Source organism: Zootoca vivipara, chromosome W, assembly GCF_963506605.1.
Source record: "Zootoca vivipara chromosome W, rZooViv1.1, whole genome shotgun sequence".
NCBI classification, from domain to species: domain Eukaryota; kingdom Metazoa; phylum Chordata; class Lepidosauria; order Squamata; family Lacertidae; genus Zootoca; species Zootoca vivipara.
The window spans coordinates 8,693,368-8,717,716 of record NC_083293.1 but is presented as its reverse complement, the minus strand read 5'-3'; positions in this window follow the sequence as shown (position 1 = coordinate 8,717,716).

The following is a 24,349-nucleotide window of genomic DNA, read 5'->3' as shown; positions in this document are numbered from 1 at the left end:
TTTGCCTTCTATCTATGCATTCTGACACTCCAACAATGTGTTCTGCTTCAATTTGGCTCATTTTACAAAGGTGCTTATTGCTGGAGTGAATATGCAGTTCTACTCAAGAGTAAGCAACTAAGCGAAATAAAGTCATAGAACGCTTATTTGCCTTCTATCTATGCATTCCGACACTCCAACAATGTATTCTGCTTCAATTTGGCTCGTTTTACAAAGGTGCTTATTGCTGGAGTGAATATGCTGTTCTACTCAAGAGTAAGCAACTCAGCGAAATAAAGCCATAGAACGCTTATTTGCCTCATATCTATGCATTCTGACACTCCAACAATGTGTTCTGCTTCAATTTGGCTCATTTTACAAAGGTGATTATTTCTGGAGTGAACATGCAGTTCTATTCAAGAGTAAGCAACTAAGCGAAATAAAGCCAAAGAACGCTTATTTGCCTTCTATCTATGCATTCCGACACTCCAACAATGTGTTCTGCTTCAATTTGGCTCATTTTACAAAGGTGCTTATTGCTGGAGTGAATATGCAGTTCTACTCAAGAGTAAGCAACTAAGCGAAATAAAGCCATAGAACGCTTATTTGCCTTCTATCTATGCATTCTGACACTCCAACAATGTGTTCTGCTTCAATTTGGCTCATTTTACAAAGGTGATTATTTCTGGAGTGAACATGCAGTTCTACTCAAGAGTAAGCAACTAAGCGAAATAAAGCCAAAGAACGCTTATTTGCCTTCTATCTATGCTTTCTGACACTCCAACAATGTGTTCTGCTTCAATTTGGCTCATTTTACAAAGGTGCTTATTGCTGGAGTGAATATGCCGTTCTACTCAAGAGTAAGCAACTCAGCAAAATAAAGTCATAGAACGCTTATTTGCCTTCTATCTATGCATTCCGACACTCCAACAATGTATTCTGCTTCAATTTGGCTCATTTTACAAAGGTGCTTATTTGCTGGAGTGAATATGCATTTCTACTCAAAAGTAAGCAACTAAGCGAAATAAAGCCATAGAACGCTTATTTGCCTCATATCTATGCATTCTGACACTCCAACAATGTGTTCTGCTTCAATTTGGCTCATTTTACAAAGGTGATTATTTCTGGAGTGAACATGCAGTTCTACTCAAGAGTAAGCAACTAAGCGAAATAAAGCCATAGAACGCTTATTTGCCTTCTATCTATGCATTCTGACACTCCAACAATGTCTTCTGCTTCAATTTGGCTCATTTTACAAAGGTGCTTATTTCTGGAGAGCAGATGCATTTCTACTCAAGAGTAAGCAACTAAGCGAAATAAAGCCATAGAACGCTTATTTGCCTTCTATCTATGCATTCTGACACTCCAGCAATGTGTTCTGCTTCAATTTGGCTCATTTTACAAAGGTGCTTATTGCTGGAGTGAATATGCAGTTCTACTCAAGAGTAAGCAACTAAGCGAAATAAAGCCATAGAACGCTTATTTGCCTTCTATCTATGCATTCTGACACTCCAACAATGTGTTCTGCTTCAATTTGGCTCATTTTACAAAGGTGCTCATTTCTGGAGTGAACATGCAGTTCTACTCAAGAGTAAGCAACTAAGTGAAATAAAGCCATAGAACGCTTATTTGCCTTCTATCTATGCATTCTGACACTCCAACAATGTGTTCTGCTTCAATTTGGCTCATTTTACAAAGGTGATTATTTCTGGAGTGAACATGCAGTTCTACTCAAGAGTAAGCAACTAAGCGAAATAAAGCCATAGAACGCTTATTTGCCTTCTATCTATGCATTCTGACACTCCAACAATGTGTTCTGCTTCAATTTGGCTCATTTTACAAAGGTGCTTATTGCTGGAGTGAATATGCAGTTCTACTCAAGAGTAAGCAACTAAGCGAAATAAAGTCATAGAACGCTTATTTGCCTTCTATCTATGCATTCCGACACTCCAACAATGTATTCTGCTTCAATTTGGCTCATTTTACAAAGGTGCTTATTGCTGGAGTGAATATGCAGTTCTACTCAAGAGTAAGCAACTAAGCGAAATAAATCCATAGAACGCTTATTTGCCTTCTATCTATGCATTCTGACACTCCAACAATGTGTTCTGCTTCAATTTGGCTCATTTTACAAAGGTGCTTATTGCTGGAGTGAATATGCAGTTCTACTCAAGAGTAAGCAACTAAGCGAAATAAAGTCATAGAACGCTTATTTGCCTTCTATCTATGCATTCCGACACTCCAACAATGTGTTCTGCTTCAATTTGGCTCATTTTACAAAGGTGCTTATTGCTGGAGTGAATATGCCGTTCTACTCAAGAGTAAGCAACTCAGCAAAATAAAGTCATAGAACGCTTATTTGCCTTCTATCTATGCATTCCGACACTCCAACAATGTGTTCTGCTTCAATTTGGCTCATTTTACAAAGGTGCTTATTTGCTGGAGTGAATATGCATTTCTACTCAAAAGTAAGCAACTAAGCGAAATAAAGCCATAGAACGCTTATTTGCCTTCTATCTATGCATTCTGACACTCCAACAATGTGTTCTGCTTCAATTTGGCTCATTTTACAAAGGTGATTATTTCTGGAGTGAACATGCAGTTCTACTCAAGAGTAAGCAACTAAGCGAAATAAAGCCATAGAACGCTTATTTGCCTTCTATCTATGCATTCTGACACTCCAACAATGTGTTCTGCTTCAATTTGGCTCATTTTACAAAGGTGCTTATTGCTGGAGTGAATATGCAGTTCTACTCAAGAGTAAGCAACTAAGCGAAATAAAGTCAAAGAACGCTTATTTGCCTTCTATCTATGCATTCCGACACTCCAACAATGTATTCTGCTTCAATTTGGCTCATTTTACAAAGGTGCTTATTGCTGGAGTGAATATGCAGTTCTACTCAAGAGTAAGCAACTAAGCGAAATAAAGCCATAGAACGCTTATTTGCCTTCTATCTATGCATTCTGACACTCCAACAATGTGTTCTGCTTCAATTTGGCTCATTTTACAAAGGTGCTCATTTCTGGAGTGAACATGCAGTTCTACTCAAGAGTAAGCAACTAAGTGAAATAAAGCCATAGAACGCTTATTTGCCTTCTATCTATGCATTCTGACACTCCAACAATGTGTTCTGCTTCAATTTGGCTCATTTTACAAAGGTGATTATTTCTGGAGTGAACATGCAGTTCTACTCAAGAGTAAGCAACTAAGTGAAATAAAGCCATAGAACGCTTATTTGCCTTCTATCTATGCATTCTGACACTCCAACAATGTGTTCTGCTTCAATTTGGCTCATTTTACAAAGGTGCTTATTTCTGGAGAGCAGATGCATTTCTACTCAAGAGTAAGCAACTAAGCGAAATAAAGCCATAGAACGCTTATTTGCCTTCTATCTATGCATTCTGACACTCCAGCAATGTGTTCTGCTTCAATTTGGCTCATTTTACCAAGGTGCTTATTGCTGGAGTGAATATGCAGTTCTACTCAAGAGTAAGCAACTAAGCGAAATAAAGCCATAGAACGCTTATTTGCCTTCTATCTATGCATTCTGACACTCCAACAATGTGTTCTGCTTCAATTTGGCTCATTTTACAAAGGTGCTCATTTCTGGAGTGAACATGCAGTTCTACTCAAGAGTAAGCAACTAAGTGAAATAAAGCCATAGAACGCTTATTTGCCTTCTATCTATGCATTCTGACACTCCAACAATGTGTTCTGCTTCAATTTGGCTCATTTTACAAAGGTGCTTATTGCTGGAGTGAATATGCAGTTCTACTCAAGAGTAAGCAACTAAGCGAAATAAAGTCATAGAACGCTTATTTGCCTTCTATCTATGCATTCCGACACTCCAACAATGTATTCTGCTTCAATTTGGCTCGTTTTACAAAGGTGCTTATTGCTGGAGTGAATATGCAGTTCTACTCAAGAGTAAGCAACTCAGCGAAATAAAGCCATAGAACGCTTATTTGCCTCATATCTATGCATTCTGACACTCCAACAATGTGTTCTGCTTCAATTTGGCTCATTTTACAAAGGTGATTATTTCTGGAGTGAACATGCAGTTCTACTCAAGAGTAAGCAACTAAGCGAAATAAAGCCAAAGAACGCTTATTTGCCTTCTATCTATGCATTCCGACACTCCAACAATGTGTTCTGCTTCAATTTGGCTCATTTTACAAAGGTGCTTATTGCTGGAGTGAATATGCAGTTCTACTCAAGAGTAAGCAACTAAGCGAAATAAAGCCATAGAACGCTTATTTGCCTTCTATCTATGCATTCTGACACTCCAACAATGTGTTCTGCTTCAATTTGGCTCATTTTACAAAGGTGATTATTTCTGGAGTGAACATGCAGTTCTACTCAAGAGTAAGCAACTAAGCGAAATAAAGCCAAAGAACGCTTATTTGCCTTCTATCTATGCTTTCTGACACTCCAACAATGTGTTCTGCTTCAATTTGGCTCGTTTTACAAAGGTGCTTATTTCTGGAGTGAATATGCAGTTCTACTCAAGAGTAAGCAACTAAGCGAAATAAAGCCATAGAACGCTTATTTGCCTTCTATCTATGCATTCTGACACTCCAACAATGTGTTCTGCTTCAATTTGGCTCATTTTACAAAGGTGCTTATTTCTGGAGAGCAGATGCATTTCTACTCAAGAGTAAGCAACTAAGCGAAATAAAGCCATAGAACGCTTATTTGCCTTCTATCTATGCATTCTGACACTCCAACAATGTGTTCTGCTTCAATTTGGCTCATTTTACAAAGGTGCTTATTGCTGGAGTTAATATGCAGTTCTACTCAAGAGTAAGCAACTAAGCGAAATAAAGCCATAGAACGCTTATTTGCCTTCTATCAATGCATTCTGACACTCCAACAATGTGTTCTGCTTCAATTTGGCTCATTTTACAAAGGTGCTTATTTCTGGAGAGCAGATGCATTTCTACTCAAGAGTAAGCAACTAAGCGAAATAAAGCCATAGAACGCTTATTTGCCTTCTATCTATGCATTCTGACACTCCAACAATGTGTTCTGCTTCAATTTGGCTCATTTTACAAAGGTGCTTATTTCTGGAGAGCAGATGCATTTCTACTCAAGAGTAAGCAACTAAGCGAAATAAAGCCATAGAACGCTTATTTGCCTTCTATCTATGCATTCTGACACTCCAGCAATGTGTTCTGCTTCAATTTGGCTCATTTTACAAAGGTGCTTATTGCTGGAGTGAATATGCAGTTCTACTCAAGAGTAAGCAACTAAGCGAAATAAAGCCATAGAACGCTTATTTGCCTTCTATCTATGCATTCTGATACTCCAACAATGTGTTCTGCTTCAATTTGGCTCATTTTACAAAGGTGCTCATTTCTGGAGTGAACATGCAGTTCTACTCAAGAGTAAGCAACTAAGTGAAATAAAGCCATAGAACGCTTATTTGCCTTCTATCTATGCATTCTGACACTCCAACAATGTGTTCTGCTTCAATTTGGCTCATTTTACAAAGGTGATTATTTCTGGAGTGAACATGCAGTTCTACTCAAGAGTAAGCAACTAAGCGAAATAAAGCCATAGAACGCTTATTTGCCTTCTATCTATGCATTCTGACACTCCAACAATGTGTTCTGCTTCAATTTGGCTCATTTTACAAAGGTGCTTATTGCTGGAGTGAATATGCAGTTCTACTCAAGAGTAAGCAACTAAGCGAAATAAAGTCATAGAACGCTTATTTGCCTTCTATCTATGCATTCCGACACTCCAACAATGTATTCTGCTTCAATTTGGCTCATTTTACAAAGGTGCTTATTGCTGGAGTGAATATGCAGTTCTACTCAAGAGTAAGCAACTAAGCGAAATAAATCCATAGAACGCTTATTTGCCTTCTATCTATGCATTCTGACACTCCAACAATGTGTTCTGCTTCAATTTGGCTCATTTTACAAAGGTGCTTATTGCTGGAGTGAATATGCAGTTCTACTCAAGAGTAAGCAACTAAGCGAAATAAAGTCATAGAACGCTTATTTGCCTTCTATCTATGCATTCCGACACTCCAACAATGTGTTCTGCTTCAATTTGGCTCATTTTACAAAGGTCCTTATTGCTGGAGTGAATATGCCGTTCTACTCAAGAGTAAGCAACTCAGCAAAATAAAGTCATAGAACGCTTATTTGCCTTCTATCTATGCATTCCGACACTCCAACAATGTGTTCTGCTTCAATTTGGCTCATTTTACAAAGGTGCTTATTTGCTGGAGTGAATATGCATTTCTACTCAAAAGTAAGCAACTAAGCGAAATAAAGCCATAGAACGCTTATTTGCCTTATATCTATGCATTCTGACACTCCAACAATGTGTTCTGCTTCAATTTGGCTCATTTTACAAAGGTGATTATTTCTGGAGTGAACATGCAGTTCTACTCAAGAGTAAGCAACTAAGCGAAATAAAGCCATAGAACGCTTATTTGCCTTCTATCTATGCATTCTGACACTCCAACAATGTGTTCTGCTTCAATTTGGCTCATTTTACAAAGGTGCTTATTTCTGGAGAGCAGATGCATTTCTACTCAAGAGTAAGCAACTAAGCGAAATAAAGCCATAGAACGCTTATTTGCCTTCTATCTATGCATTCTGACACTCCAGCAATGTGTTCTGCTTCAATTTGGCTCATTTTACAAAGGTGCTTATTGCTGGAGTGAATATGCAGTTCTACTCAAGAGTAAGCAACTAAGCGAAATAAAGCCATAGAACGCTTATTTGCCTTCTATCTATGCATTCTGACACTCCAACAATGTGTTCTGCTTCAATTTGGCTCATTTTACAAAGGTGCTCATTTCTGGAGTGAACATGCAGTTCTACTCAAGAGTAAGCAACTAAGTGAAATAAAGCCATAGAACGCTTATTTGCCTTCTATCTATGCATTCTGACACTCCAACAATGTGTTCTGCTTCAATTTGGCTCATTTTACAAAGGTGATTATTTCTGGAGTGAACATGCAGTTCTACTCAAGAGTAAGCAACTAAGCGAAATAAAGCCATAGAACGCTTATTTGCCTTCTATCTATGCATTCTGACACTCCAACAATGTGTTCTGCTTCAATTTGGCTCATTTTACAAAGGTGCTTATTGCTGGAGTGAATATGCAGTTCTACTCAAGAGTAAGCAACTAAGCGAAATAAAGTCAAAGAACGCTTATTTGCCTTCTATCTATGCATTCCGACACTCCAACAATGTATTCTGCTTCAATTTGGCTCATTTTACAAAGGTGCTTATTGCTGGAGTGAATATGCAGTTCTACTCAAGAGTAAGCAACTAAGCGAAATAAAGCCATAGAACGCTTATTTGCCTTCTATCTATGCATTCTGACACTCCAACAATGTGTTCTGCTTCAATTTGGCTCATTTTACAAAGGTGCTCATTTCTGGAGTGAACATGCAGTTCTACTCAAGAGTAAGCAACTAAGTGAAATAAAGCCATAGAACGCTTATTTGCCTTCTATCTATGCATTCTGACACTCCAACAATGTGTTCTGCTTCAATTTGGCTCATTTTACAAAGGTGATTATTTCTGGAGTGAACATGCAGTTCTACTCAAGAGTAAGCAACTAAGCGAAATAAAGCCATAGAACGCTTATTTGCCTTCTATCTATGCATTCTGACACTCCAACAATGTGTTCTGCTTCAATTTGGCTCATTTTACAAAGGTGCTTATTGCTGGAGTGAATATGCAGTTCTACTCAAGAGTAAGCAACTAAGCGAAATAAAGCCATAGAACGCTTATTTGCCTTATATCTATGCATTCTGACACTCCAACAATGTGTTCTGCTTCAATTTGGCTCATTTTACAAAGGTGATTATTTCTGGAGTGAACATGCAGTTCTACTCAAGAGTAAGCAACTAAGCGAAATAAAGCCATAGAACGCTTATTTGCCTTCTATCTATGCATTCTGACACTCCAACAATGTGTTCTGCTTCAATTTGGCTCATTTTACAAAGGTGCTTATTTCTGGAGAGCAGATGCATTTCTACTCAAGAGTAAGCAACTAAGCGAAATAAAGCCATAGAACGCTTATTTGCCTTCTATCTATGCATTCTGACACTCCAGCAATGTGTTCTGCTTCAATTTGGCTCATTTTACAAAGGTGCTTATTGCTGGAGTGAATATGCAGTTCTACTCAAGAGTAAGCAACTAAGCGAAATAAAGCCATAGAACGCTTATTTGCCTTCTATCTATGCATTCTGACACTCCAACAATGTGTTCTGCTTCAATTTGGCTCATTTTACAAAGGTGCTCATTTCTGGAGTGAACATGCAGTTCTACTCAAGAGTAAGCAACTAAGCGAAATAAAGCCATAGAACGCTTATTTGCCTTCTATCTATGCATTCTGACACTCCAACAATGTGTTCTGCTTCAATTTGGCTCATTTTACAAAGGTGATTATTTCTGGAGTGAACATGCAGTTCTACTCAAGAGTAAGCAACTAAGCGAAATAAAGCCATAGAACGCTTATTTGCCTTCTATCTATGCATTCTGATACTCCAACAATGTGTTCTGCTTCAATTTGGCTCATTTTACAAAGGTGCTTATTGCTGGAGTGAATATGCAGTTCTACTCAAGAGTAAGCAACTAAGCGAAATAAAGCCATAGAACGCTTATTTGCCTTCTATCTATGCATTCCGACACTCCAACAATGTATTCTGCTTCAATTTGGCTCATTTTACAAAGGTGCTTCTTGCTGGAGTGAATATGCAGTTCTACTCAAGAGTAAGCAACTAAGCGAAATAAAGCCATAGAACGCTTATTTGCCTTCTATCTATGCATTCTTCCACTCCAACAATGTGTTCTGCTTCAATTTGGCTCATTTTACAAAGGTGCTCATTTCTGGAGTGAACATGCAGTTCTACTCAAGAGTAAGCAACTAAGTGAAATAAAGCCATAGAACGCTTATTTGCCTTCTATCTATGCATTCTGACACTCCAACAATGTGTTCTGCTTCAATTTGGCTCTTTTTACAAAGGTGCTTATTGCTGGAGTGAATATGCCGTTCTACTCAAGAGTAAGCAACTCAGCAAAATAAAGTCATAGAACGCTTATTTGCCTTCTATCTATGCATTCCGACACTCCAACAATGTATTCTGCTTCAATTTGGCTCATTTTACAAAGGTGCTTATTTGCTGGAGTGAATATGCATTTCTACTCAAAAGTAAGCAACTAAGCGAAATAAAGCCATAGAACGCTTATTTGCCTTATATCTATGCATTCTGACACTCCAACAATGTGTTCTGCTTCAATTTGGCTCATTTTACAAAGGTGATTATTTCTGGAGTGAACATGCAGTTCTACTCAAGAGTAAGCAACTAAGCGAAATAAAGCCATAGAACGCTTATTTGCCTTCTATCTATGCATTCTGACACTCCAACAATGTCTTCTGCTTCAATTTGGCTCATTTTACAAAGGTGCTTATTTCTGGAGAGCAGATGCATTTCTACTCAAGAGTAAGCAACTAAGCGAAATAAAGCCATAGAACGCTTATTTGCCTTCTATCTATGCATTCTGACACTCCAGCAATGTGTTCTGCTTCAATTTGGCTCATTTTACAAAGGTGATTATTTCTGGAGTGAACATGCAGTTCTACTCAAGAGTAAGCAACTAAGCGAAATAAAGCCAAAGAACGCTTATTTGCCTTCTATCTATGCATTCCGACACTCCAACAATGTGTTCTGCTTCAATTTGGCTCATTTTACAAAGGTGCTTATTGCTGGAGTGAATATGCAGTTCTACTCAAGAGTAAGCAACTAAGCGAAATAAAGCCATAGAACGCTTATTTGCCTTCTATCTATGCATTCTGACACTCCAACAATGTGTTCTGCTTCAATTTGGCTCATTTTACAAAGGTGATTATTTCTGGAGTGAACATGCAGTTCTACTCAAGAGTAAGCAACTAAGCGAAATAAAGCCAAAGAACGCTTATTTGCCTTCTATCTATGCTTTCTGACACTCCAACAATGTGTTCTGCTTCAATTTGGCTCGTTTTACAAAGGTGCTTATTTCTGGAGTGAATATGCAGTTCTACTCAAGAGTAAGCAACTAAGCGAAATAAAGCCATAGAACGCTTATTTGCCTTCTATCTATGCATTCTGACACTCCAACAATGTGTTCTGCTTCAATTTGGCTCATTTTACAAAGGTGCTTATTTCTGGAGAGCAGATGCATTTCTACTCAAGAGTAAGCAACTAAGCGAAATAAAGCCATAGAACGCTTATTTGCCTTCTATCTATGCATTCTGACACTCCAACAATGTGTTCTGCTTCAATTTGGCTCATTTTACAAAGGTGCTTATTGCTGGAGTTAATATGCAGTTCTACTCAAGAGTAAGCAACTAAGCGAAATAAAGCCATAGAACGCTTATTTGCCTTCTATCAATGCATTCTGACACTCCAACAATGTGTTCTGCTTCAATTTGGCTCATTTTACAAAGGTGCTTATTTCTGGAGAGCAGATGCATTTCTACTCAAGAGTAAGCAACTAAGCGAAATAAAGCCATAGAACGCTTATTTGCCTTCTATCTATGCATTCTGACACTCCAACAATGTGTTCTGCTTCAATTTGGCTCATTTTACAAAGGTGCTTATTTCTGGAGAGCAGATGCATTTCTACTCAAGAGTAAGCAACTAAGCGAAATAAAGCCATAGAACGCTTATTTGCCTTCTATCTATGCATTCTGACACTCCAGCAATGTGTTCTGCTTCAATTTGGCTCATTTTACAAAGGTGCTTATTGCTGGAGTGAATATGCAGTTCTACTCAAGAGTAAGCAACTAAGCGAAATAAAGCCATAGAACGCTTATTTGCCTTCTATCTATGCATTCTGATACTCCAACAATGTGTTCTGCTTCAATTTGGCTCATTTTACAAAGGTGCTCATTTCTGGAGTGAACATGCAGTTCTACTCAAGAGTAAGCAACTAAGTGAAATAAAGCCATAGAACGCTTATTTGCCTTCTATCTATGCATTCTGACACTCCAACAATGTGTTCTGCTTCAATTTGGCTCATTTTACAAAGGTGATTATTTCTGGAGTGAACATGCAGTTCTACTCAAGAGTAAGCAACTAAGCGAAATAAAGCCATAGAACGCTTATTTGCCTTCTATCTATGCATTCTGACACTCCAACAATGTGTTCTGCTTCAATTTGGCTCATTTTACAAAGGTGCTTATTGCTGGAGTGAATATGCAGTTCTACTCAAGAGTAAGCAACTAAGCGAAATAAAGTCATAGAACGCTTATTTGCCTTCTATCTATGCATTCCGACACTCCAACAATGTATTCTGCTTCAATTTGGCTCATTTTACAAAGGTGCTTATTGCTGGAGTGAATATGCAGTTCTACTCAAGAGTAAGCAACTAAGCGAAATAAATCCATAGAACGCTTATTTGCCTTCTATCTATGCATTCTGACACTCCAACAATGTGTTCTGCTTCAATTTGGCTCATTTTACAAAGGTGCTTATTGCTGGAGTGAATATGCAGTTCTACTCAAGAGTAAGCAACTAAGCGAAATAAAGTCATAGAACGCTTATTTGCCTTCTATCTATGCATTCCGACACTCCAACAATGTGTTCTGCTTCAATTTGGCTCATTTTACAAAGGTCCTTATTGCTGGAGTGAATATGCCGTTCTACTCAAGAGTAAGCAACTCAGCAAAATAAAGTCATAGAACGCTTATTTGCCTTCTATCTATGCATTCCGACACTCCAACAATGTGTTCTGCTTCAATTTGGCTCATTTTACAAAGGTGCTTATTTGCTGGAGTGAATATGCATTTCTACTCAAAAGTAAGCAACTAAGCGAAATAAAGCCATAGAACGCTTATTTGCCTTATATCTATGCATTCTGACACTCCAACAATGTGTTCTGCTTCAATTTGGCTCATTTTACAAAGGTGATTATTTCTGGAGTGAACATGCAGTTCTACTCAAGAGTAAGCAACTAAGCGAAATAAAGCCATAGAACGCTTATTTGCCTTCTATCTATGCATTCTGACACTCCAACAATGTGTTCTGCTTCAATTTGGCTCATTTTACAAAGGTGCTTATTTCTGGAGAGCAGATGCATTTCTACTCAAGAGTAAGCAACTAAGCGAAATAAAGCCATAGAACGCTTATTTGCCTTCTATCTATGCATTCTGACACTCCAGCAATGTGTTCTGCTTCAATTTGGCTCATTTTACAAAGGTGCTTATTGCTGGAGTGAATATGCAGTTCTACTCAAGAGTAAGCAACTAAGCGAAATAAAGCCATAGAACGCTTATTTGCCTTCTATCTATGCATTCTGACACTCCAACAATGTGTTCTGCTTCAATTTGGCTCATTTTACAAAGGTGCTCATTTCTGGAGTGAACATGCAGTTCTACTCAAGAGTAAGCAACTAAGTGAAATAAAGCCATAGAACGCTTATTTGCCTTCTATCTATGCATTCTGACACTCCAACAATGTGTTCTGCTTCAATTTGGCTCATTTTACAAAGGTGATTATTTCTGGAGTGAACATGCAGTTCTACTCAAGAGTAAGCAACTAAGCGAAATAAAGCCATAGAACGCTTATTTGCCTTCTATCTATGCATTCTGACACTCCAACAATGTGTTCTGCTTCAATTTGGCTCATTTTACAAAGGTGCTTATTGCTGGAGTGAATATGCAGTTCTACTCAAGTTTAAGCAACTAAGCGAAATAAAGTCAAAGAACGCTTATTTGCCTTCTATCTATGCATTCCGACACTCCAACAATGTATTCTGCTTCAATTTGGCTCATTTTACAAAGGTGCTTATTGCTGGAGTGAATATGCAGTTCTACTCAAGAGTAAGCAACTAAGCGAAATAAAGCCATAGAACGCTTATTTGCCTTCTATCTATGCATTCTGACACTCCAACAATGTGTTCTGCTTCAATTTGGCTCATTTTACAAAGGTGCTCATTTCTGGAGTGAACATGCAGTTCTACTCAAGAGTAAGCAACTAAGTGAAATAAAGCCATAGAACGCTTATTTGCCTTCTATCTATGCATTCTGACACTCCAACAATGTGTTCTGCTTCAATTTGGCTCATTTTACAAAGGTGATTATTTCTGGAGTGAACATGCAGTTCTACTCAAGAGTAAGCAACTAAGCGAAATAAAGCCATAGAACGCTTATTTGCCTTCTATCTATGCATTCTGACACTCCAACAATGTGTTCTGCTTCAATTTGGCTCATTTTACAAAGGTGCTTATTGCTGGAGTGAATATGCAGTTCTACTCAAGAGTAAGCAACTAAGCGAAATAAAGCCATAGAACGCTTATTTGCCTCATATCTATGCATTCTGACACTCCAACAATGTGTTCTGCTTCAATTTGGCTCATTTTACAAAGGTGATTATTTCTGGAGTGAACATGCAGTTCTACTCAAGAGTAAGCAACTAAGCGAAATAAAGCCATAGAACGCTTATTTGCCTTCTATCTATGCATTCTGACACTCCAACAATGTGTTCTGCTTCAATTTGGCTCATTTTACAAAGGTGCTTATTTCTGGAGAGCAGATGCATTTCTACTCAAGAGTAAGCAACTAAGCGAAATAAAGCCATAGAACGCTTATTTGCCTTCTATCTATGCATTCTGACACTCCAACAATGTCTTCTGCTTCAATTTGGCTCATTTTACAAAGGTGCTTATTTCTGGAGAGCAGATGCATTTCTACTCAAGAGTAAGCAACTAAGCGAAATAAAGCCATAGAACGCTTATTTGCCTTCTATCTATGCATTCTGACACTCCAACAATGTGTTCTGCTTCAATTTGGCTCATTTTACAAAGGTGCTCATTTCTGGAGTGAACATGCAGTTCTACTCAAGAGTAAGCAACTAAGCGAAATAAAGCCATAGAACGCTTATTTGCCTTCTATCTATGCATTCTGACACTCCAACAATGTGTTCTGCTTCAATTTGGCTCATTTTACAAAGGTGATTATTTCTGGAGTGAACATGCAGTTCTACTCAAGAGTAAGCAACTAAGCGAAATAAAGCCATAGAACGCTTATTTGCCTTCTATCTATGCATTCTGATACTCCAACAATGTGTTCTGCTTCAATTTGGCTCATTTTACAAAGGTGCTTATTGCTGGAGTGAATATGCAGTTCTACTCAAGAGTAAGCAACTAAGCGAAATAAAGCCATAGAACGCTTATTTGCCTTCTATCTATGCATTCCGACACTCCAACAATGTATTCTGCTTCAATTTGGCTCATTTTACAAAGGTGCTTCTTGCTGGAGTGAATATGCAGTTCTACTCAAGAGTAAGCAACTAAGCGAAATAAAGCCATAGAACGCTTATTTGCCTTCTATCTATGCATTCTTCCACTCCAACAATGTGTTCTGCTTCAATTTGGCTCATTTTACAAAGGTGCTCATTTCTGGAGTGAACATGCAGTTCTACTCAAGAGTAAGCAACTAAGTGAAATAAAGCCATAGAACGCTTATTTGCCTTCTATCTATGCATTCTGACACTCCAACAATGTGTTCTGCTTCAATTTGGCTCATTTTACAAAGGTGCTTATTGCTGGAGTGAATATGCCGTTCTACTCAAGAGTAAGCAACTCAGCAAAATAAAGTCATAGAACGCTTATTTGCCTTCTATCTATGCATTCCGACACTCCAACAATGTATTCTGCTTCAATTTGGCTCATTTTACAAAGGTGCTTATTTGCTGGAGTGAATATGCATTTCTACTCAAAAGTAAGCAACTAAGCGAAATAAAGCCATAGAACGCTTATTTGCCTTATATCTATGCATTCTGACACTCCAACAATGTGTTCTGCTTCAATTTGGCTCATTTTACAAAGGTGATTATTTCTGGAGTGAACATGCAGTTCTACTCAAGAGTAAGCAACTAAGCGAAATAAAGCCATAGAACGCTTATTTGCCTTCTATCTATGCATTCTGACACTCCAACAATGTCTTCTGCTTCAATTTGGCTCATTTTACAAAGGTGCTTATTTCTGGAGAGCAGATGCATTTCTACTCAAGAGTAAGCAACTAAGCGAAATAAAGCCATAGAACGCTTATTTGCCTCCTATCTATGCATTCTGACACTCCAGCAATGTGTTCTGCTTCAATTTGGCTCATTTTACAAAGGTGCTTATTGCTGGAGTGAATATGCAGTTCTACTCAAGAGTAAGCAACTAAGCGAAATAAAGCCATAGAACGCTTATTTGCCTTCTATCTATGCATTCTGACACTCCAACAATGTGTTCTGCTTCAATTTGGCTCATTTTACAAAGGTGCTCATTTCTGGAGTGAACATGCAGTTCTACTCAAGAGTAAGCAACTAAGTGAAATAAAGCCATAGAACGCTTATTTGCCTTCTATCTATGCATTCTGACACTCCAACAATGTGTTCTGCTTCAATTTGGCTCATTTTACAAAGGTGATTATTTCTGGAGTGAACATGCAGTTCTACTCAAGAGTAAGCAACTAAGCGAAATAAAGCCATAGAACGCTTATTTGCCTTCTATCTATGCATTCTGACACTCCAACAATGTGTTCTGCTTCAATTTGGCTCATTTTACAAAGGTGCTTATTGCTGGAGTGAATATGCAGTTCTACTCAAGAGTAAGCAACTAAGCGAAATAAAGTCATAGAACGCTTATTTGCCTTCTATCTATGCATTCCGACACTCCAACAATGTATTCTGCTTCAATTTGGCTCATTTTACAAAGGTGCTTATTGCTGGAGTGAATATGCAGTTCTACTCAAGAGTAAGCAACTAAGCGAAATAAATCCATAGAACGCTTATTTGCCTTCTATCTATGCATTCTGACACTCCAACAATGTGTTCTGCTTCAATTTGGCTCATTTTACAAAGGTGCTTATTGCTGGAGTGAATATGCAGTTCTACTCAAGAGTAAGCAACTAAGCGAAATAAAGTCATAGAACGCTTATTTGCCTTCTATCTATGCATTCCGACACTCCAACAATGTGTTCTGCTTCAATTTGGCTCATTTTACAAAGGTGCTTATTGCTGGAGTGAATATGCCGTTCTACTCAAGAGTAAGCAACTCAGCAAAATAAAGTCATAGAACGCTTATTTGCCTTCTATCTATGCATTCCGACACTCCAACAATGTGTTCTGCTTCAATTTGGCTCATTTTACAAAGGTGCTTATTTGCTGGAGTGAATATGCATTTCTACTCAAAAGTAAGCAACTAAGCGAAATAAAGCCATAGAACGCTTATTTGCCTTATATCTATGCATTCTGACACTCCAACAATGTGTTCTGCTTCAATTTGGCTCATTTTACAAAGGTGATTATTTCTGGAGTGAACATGCAGTTCTACTCAAGAGTAAGCAACTAAGCGAAATAAAGCCATAGAACGCTTATTTGCCTTCTATCTATGCATTCTGACACTCCAACAATGTGTTCTGCTTCAATTTGGCTCATTTTACAAAGGTGCTTATTTCTGGAGAGCAGATGCATTTCTACTCAAGAGTAAGCAACTAAGCGAAATAAAGCCATAGAACGCTTATTTGCCTTCTATCTATGCATTCTGACACTCCAGCAATGTGTTCTGCTTCAATTTGGCTCATTTTACAAAGGTGCTTATTGCTGGAGTGAATATGCAGTTCTACTCAAGAGTAAGCAACTAAGCGAAATAAAGCCATAGAACGCTTATTTGCCTTCTATCTATGCATTCTGACACTCCAACAATGTGTTCTGCTTCAATTTGGCTCATTTTACAAAGGTGCTCATTTCTGGAGTGAACATGCAGTTCTACTCAAGAGTAAGCAACTAAGTGAAATAAAGCCATAGAACGCTTATTTGCCTTCTATCTATGCATTCTGACACTCCAACAATGTGTTCTGCTTCAATTTGGCTCATTTTACAAAGGTGATTATTTCTGGAGTGAACATGCAGTTCTACTCAAGAGTAAGCAACTAAGCGAAATAAAGCCATAGAACGCTTATTTGCCTTCTATCTATGCATTCTGACACTCCAACAATGTGTTCTGCTTCAATTTGGCTCATTTTACAAAGGTGCTTATTGCTGGAGTGAATATGCAGTTCTACTCAAGAGTAAGCAACTAAGCGAAATAAAGTCAAAGAACGCTTATTTGCCTTCTATCTATGCATTCCGACACTCCAACAATGTATTCTGCTTCAATTTGGCTCATTTTACAAAGGTGCTTATTGCTGGAGTGAATATGCAGTTCTACTCAAGAGTAAGCAACTAAGCGAAATAAAGCCATAGAACGCTTATTTGCCTTCTATCTATGCATTCTGACACTCCAACAATGTGTTCTGCTTCAATTTGGCTCATTTTACAAAGGTGCTCATTTCTGGAGTGAACATGCAGTTCTACTCAAGAGTAAGCAACTAAGTGAAATAAAGCCATAGAACGCTTATTTGCCTTCTATCTATGCATTCTGACACTCCAACAATGTGTTCTGCTTCAATTTGGCTCATTTTACAAAGGTGATTATTTCTGGAGTGAACATGCAGTTCTACTCAAGAGTAAGCAACTAAGCGAAATAAAGCCATAGAACGCTTATTTGCCTTCTATCTATGCATTCTGACACTCCAACAATGTGTTCTGCTTCAATTTGGCTCATTTTACAAAGGTGCTTATTGCTGGAGTGAATATGCAGTTCTACTCAAGAGTAAGCAACTAAGCGAAATAAAGTCATAGAACACTTATTTGCCTTCTATCTATGCATTCCGACACTCCAACAATGTATTCTGCTTCAATTTGGCTCGTTTTACAAAGGTGCTTATTGCTGGAGTGAATATGCTGTTCTACTCAAGAGTAAGCAACTCAGCGAAATAAAGCCATAGAACGCTTATTTGCCTCATATCTATGCATTCTGACACTCCAACAATGTGTTCTGCTTCAATTTGGCTCATTTTACAAAGGTGATTATTTCTGGAGTGAACATGCAGTTCTACTCAAGAGTAAGCAACTAAGCGAAATAAAGCCAAAGAACGCTTATTTGCCTTCTATCTATGCATTCCGACACTCCAACAATGTGTTCTGCTTCAATTTGGCTCATTTTACAAAGGTGCTTATTGCTGGAGTGAATATGCAGTTCTACTCAAGAGTAAGCAACTAAGCGAAATAAAGCCATAGAACGCTTATTTGCCTTCTATCTATGCATTCTGACACTCCAACAATGTGTTCTGCTTCAATTTGGCTCATTTTACAAAGGTGATTATTTCTGGAGTGAACATGCAGTTCTACTCAAGAGTAAGCAACTAAGCGAAATAAAGCCAAAGAACGCTTATTTGCCTTCTATCTATGCTTTCTGACACTCCAACAATGTGTTCTGCTTCAATTTGGCTCGTTTTACAAAGGTGCTTATTTCTGGAGTGAATATGCATTTCTACTCAAGAGTAAGCAACTAAGCGAAATAAAGCCATAGAACGCTTATTTGCCTTCTATCTATGCATTCTGACACTCCAACAATGTGTTCTGCTTCAATTTGGCTCATTTTACAAAGGTGCTTATTTCTGGAGAGCAGATGCATTTCTACTCAAGAGTAAGCAACTAAGCGAAATAAAGCCATAGAACGCTTATTTGCCTTCTATCTATGCATTCTGACACTCCAGCAATGTGTTCTGCTTCAATTTGGCTCATTTTACCAAGGTGCTTATTGCTGGAGTGAATATGCAGTTCTACTCAAGAGTAAGCAACTAAGCGAAATAAAGCCATAGAACGCTTATTTGCCTTCTATCTATGCATTCTGACACTCCAACAATGTGTTCTGCTTCAATTTGGCTCATTTTACAAAGGTGCTCATTTCTGGAGTGAACATGCAGTTCTACTCAAGAGTAAGCAACTAAGTGAAATAAAGCCATAGAACGCTTATTTGCCTTCTATCTATGCATTCTGACACTCCAACAATGTGTTCTGCTTCAATTTGGCTCATTTTACAAAGGTGATTATTTCTGGAGTGAACATGCAGTTCTACTCAAGAGTAAGCAACTAAGCGAAATAAAGCCATAGAACGCTTATTTGCCTTCTATCTATGCATTCTGACACTCCAACAATGTGTTCTGCTTCAATTTGGCTCATTTTACAAAGGTGCTTATTGCTGGAGTGAATATGCAGTTCTACTCAAGAGTAAGCAACTCAGCGAAATAAAGCCATAGAACGCTTATTTGCCTTATATCTATGCATTCTGACACTCCAACAATGTGTTCTGCTTCAATTTGGCTCATTTTACAAAGATGATTATTTCTGGAGTGAACATGCAGTTCTACTCAAGAGTAAGCAACTAAGCGAAATAAAGCCATAGAACGCTTATTTGCCTTCTATCTATGCATTCTGACACTCCAACAATGTGTTCTGCTTCAATTTGGCTCATTTTACAAAGGTGCTTATTTCTGGAGAGCAGATGCATTTCTACTCAAGAGTAAGCAACTAAGCGAAATAAAGCCATAGAACGCTTATTTGCCTTCTATCTATGCATTCTGACACTCCAGCAATGTGTTCTGCTTCAATTTGGCTCATTTTACCAAGGTGCTTATTGCTGGAGTGAATATGCAGTTCTACTCAAGAGTAAGCAACTAAGCGAAATAAAGCCATAGAACGCTTATTTGCCTTCTATCTATGCATTCTGACACTCCAACAATGTGTTCTGCTTCAATTTGGCTCATTTTACAAAGGTGCTCATTTCTGGAGTGAACATGCAGTTCTACTCAAGAGTAAGCAACTAAGTGAAATAAATCCATAGAACGCTTATTTGCCTTCTATCTATGCATTCTGACACTCCAACAATGTGTTCTGCTTCAATTTGGCTCATTTTACAAAGGTGCTTATTGCTGGAGTGAATATGCAGTTCTACTCAAGAGTAAGCAACTAAGCGAAATAAAGTCATAGAACGCTTATTTGCCTTCTATCTATGCATTCCGACACTCCAACAATGTGTTCTGCTTCAATTTGGCTCATTTTACAAAGGTGCTTATTGCTGGAGTGAATATGCCGTTCTACTCAAGAGTAAGCAACTCAGCAAAATAAAGTCATAGAACGCTTATTTGCCTTCTATCTATGCATTCCGACACTCCAACAATGTGTTCTTCTTCAATTTGGCTCATTTTACAAAGGTGCTTATTTGCTGGAGTGAATATGCATTTCTACTCAAAAGTAAGCAACTAAGCGAAATAAAGCCATAGAACGCTTATTTGCCTTATATCTATGCATTCTGACACTCCAACAATGTGTTCTGCTTCAATTTGGCTCATTTTACAAAGGTGATTATTTCTGGAGTGAACATGCAGTTCTACTCAAGAGTAAGCAACTAAGCGAAATAAAGCCATAGAACGCTTATTTGCCTTCTATCTATGCATTCTGACACTCCAACAATGTGTTCTGCTTCAATTTGGCTCATTTTACAAAGGTGCTTATTTCTGGAGAGCAGATGCATTTCTACTCAAGAGTAAGCAACTAAGCGAAATAAAGCCATAGAACGCTTATTTGCCTTCTATCTATGCATTCTGACACTCCAGCAATGTGTTCTGCTTCAATTTGGCTCATTTTACAAAGGTGCTTATTGCTGGAGTGAATATGCAGTTCTACTCAAGAGTAAGCAACTAAGCGAAATAAAGCCATAGAACGCTTATTTGCCTTCTATCTATGCATTCTGACACTCCAACAATGTGTTCTGCTTCAATTTGGCTCATTTTACAAAGGTGCTCATTTCTGGAGTGAACATGCAGTTCTACTCAAGAGTAAGCAACTAAGTGAAATAAAGCCATAGAACGCTTATTTGCCTTCTATCTATGCATTCTGACACTCCAACAATGTGTTCTGCTTCAATTTGGCTCATTTTACAAAGGTGATTATTTCTGGAGTGAACATGCAGTTCTACTCAAGAGTAAGCAACTAAGCGAAATAAAGCCATAGAACGCTTATTTGCCTTCTATCTATGCATTCTGACACTCCAACAATGTGTTCTGCTTCAATTTGGCTCATTTTACAAAGGTGCTTATTGCTGGAGTGAATATGCAGTTCTACTCAAGAGTAAGCAACTAAGCGAAATAAAGTCAAAGAACGCTTATTTGCCTTCTATCTATGCATTCCGACACTCCAACAATGTATTCTGCTTCAATTTGGCTCATTTTACAAAGGTGCTTATTGCTGGAGTGAATATGCAGTTCTACTCAAGAGTAAGCAACTAAGCGAAATAAAGCCATAGAACGCTTATTTGCCTTCTATCTATGCATTCTGACACTCCAACAATGTGTTCTGCTTCAATTTGGCTCATTTTACAAAGGTGCTCATTTCTGGAGTGAACATGCAGTTCTACTCAAGAGTAAGCAACTAAGTGAAATAAAGCCATAGAACGCTTATTTGCCTTCTATCTATGCATTCTGACACTCCAACAATGTGTTCTGCTTCAATTTGGCTCATTTTACAAAGGTGATTATTTCTGGAGTGAACATGCAGTTCTACTCAAGAGTAAGCAACTAAGCGAAATAAAGCCATAGAACGCTTATTTGCCTTCTATCTATGCATTCTGACACTCCAACAATGTGTTCTGCTTCAATTTGGCTCATTTTACAAAGGTGCTTATTGCTGGAGTGAATATGCAGTTCTACTCAAGAGTAAGCAACTAAGCGAAATAAAGTCATAGAACGCTTATTTGCCTTCTATCTATGCATTCCGACACTCCAACAATGTATTCTGCTTCAATTTGGCTCGTTTTACAAAGGTGCTTATTGCTGGAGTGAATATGCTGTTCTACTCAAGAGTAAGCAACTCAGCGAAATAAAGCCATAGAACGCTTATTTGCCTCATATCTATGCATTCTGACACTCCAACAATGTGTTCTGCTTCAATTTGGCTCATTTTACAAAGGTGATTATTTCTGGAGTGAACATGCAGTTCTACTCAAGAGTAAGCAACTAAGCGAAATAAAGCCAAAGAACGCTTATTTGCCTTCTATCTATGCATTCCGACACTCCAACAATGTGTTCTGCTTCAATTTGGCTCATTTTACAAAGGTGCTTATTGCTGGAGTGAATATGCAGTTCTACTCAAGAGTAAGCAACTAAGCGAAATAAAGCCATAGAACGCTTATTTGCCTTCTATCTATGCATTCTGACACTCCAACAATGTGTTCTGCTTCAATTTGGCTCATTTTACAAAGGTGATTATTTCTGGAGTGAACATGCAGTTCTACTCAAGAGTAAGCAACTAAGCGAAATAAAGCCAAAGAACGCTTATTTGCCTTCTATCTATGCTTTCTGACACTCCAACAATGTGTTCTGCTTCAATTTGGCTCGTTTTACAAAGGTGCTTATTTCTGGAGTGAATATGCATTTCTACTCAAGAGTAAGCAACTAAGCGAAATAAAGCCATAGAACGCTTATTTGCCTTCTATCTATGCATTCTGACACTCCAACAATGTGTTCTGCTTCAATTTGGCTCATTTTACAAAGGTGCTTATTTCTGGAGAGCAGATGCATTTCTACTCAAGAGTAAGCAACTAAGCGAAATAAAGCCATAGAACGCTTATTTGCCTTCTATCTATGCATTCTGACACTCCAGCAATGTGTTCTGCTTCAATTTGGCTCATTTTACCAAGGTGCTTATTGCTGGAGTGAATATGCAGTTCTACTCAAGAGTAAGCAACTAAGCGAAATAAAGCCATAGAACGCTTATTTGCCTTCTATCTATGCATTCTGACACTCCAACAATGTGTTCTGCTTCAATTTGGCTCATTTTACAAAGGTGCTCATTTCTGGAGTGAACATGCAGTTCTACTCAAGAGTAAGCAACTAAGTGAAATAAAGCCATAGAACGCTTATTTGCCTTCTATCTATGCATTCTGACACTCCAACAATGTGTTCTGCTTCAATTTGGCTCATTTTACAAAGGTGATTATTTCTGGAGTGAACATGCAGTTCTACTCAAGAGTAAGCAACTAAGCGAAATAAAGCCATAGAACGCTTATTTGCCTTCTATCTATGCATTCTGACACTCCAACAATGTGTTCTGCTTCAATTTGGCTCATTTTACAAAGGTGCTTATTGCTGGAGTGAATATGCAGTTCTACTCAAGAGTAAGCAACTCAGCGAAATAAAGCCATAGAACGCTTATTTGCCTTATATCTATGCATTCTGACACTCCAACAATGTGTTCTGCTTCAATTTGGCTCATTTTACAAAGATGATTATTTCTGGAGTGAACATGCAGTTCTACTCAAGAGTAAGCAACTAAGCGAAATAAAGCCAAAGAACGCTTATTTGCCTTCTATCTATGCATTCCGACACTCCAACAATGTGTTCTGCTTCAATTTGGCTCATTTTACAAAGGTGCTTATTGCTGGAGTGAATATGCAGTTCTACTCAAGAGTAACCAACTAAGCGAAATAAAGCCATAGAACGCTTATTTGCCTTCTATCTATGCATTCTGACACTCCAACAATGTGTTCTGCTTCAATTTGGCTCATTTTACAAAGGTGCTCATTTCTGGAGTGAACATGCAGTTCTACTCAAGAGTAAGCAACTAAGCGAAATAAAGCCATAGAACGCTTATTTGCCTTCTATCTATGCATTCTGACACTCCAACAATGTGTTCTGCTTCAATTTGGCTCATTTTACAAAGGTGCTTATTGCTGGAGTGAATATGCAGTTCTACTCAAGAGTAAGCAACTAAGCGAAATAAAGCCAAAGAACGCTTATTTGCCTTCTATCTATGCATTCTGACACTCCAACAATGTGTTCTGCTTCAATTTGGCTCATTTTACAAAGGTGCTTATTGCTGGAGTGAATATGCCGTTCTACTCAAGAGTAAGCAACTCAGCAAAATAAAGTCATAGAACGCTTATTTGCCTTCTATCTATGCATTCTGACACTCCAACAATGTGTTCTGCTTCAATTTGGCTCATTTTACAAAGGTGCTTATTTCTGGAGTGAACATGCAGTTCTACTCAAGAGTAAGCAACTAAGCGAAATAAAACCATAGTACGCTTATTTACCTTCTATCTATGCCTTCTGACACTCCAACAATGTGTTCTGCTTCAATTTGGCTCATTTTACAAAGGTGATTATTTCTGGAGTGAACATGCAGTTCTACTCAAGAGTAAGCAACTAAGCGTAATAAAGCCATAGAACGCATATTTACCTTCTATGCATTCTGACACTCCAACAATGTGTTCTGCTTCAATTTGGTTCATTTAACAAAGGTGCTTATTGCTGAGTGAATATGCAGTTCTACTCAAGAGTAAGCAACTAAGCGAAATAAAGCCATAGAACGCTTATTTGCCTTCTATCTATGCATTCTGACACTCCAACAATGTGTTCTGCTTCAATTTGGCTCATTTTACAAAGGTGCTTATTGCTGGAGTGAATATGCAGTTCTACTCAAGAG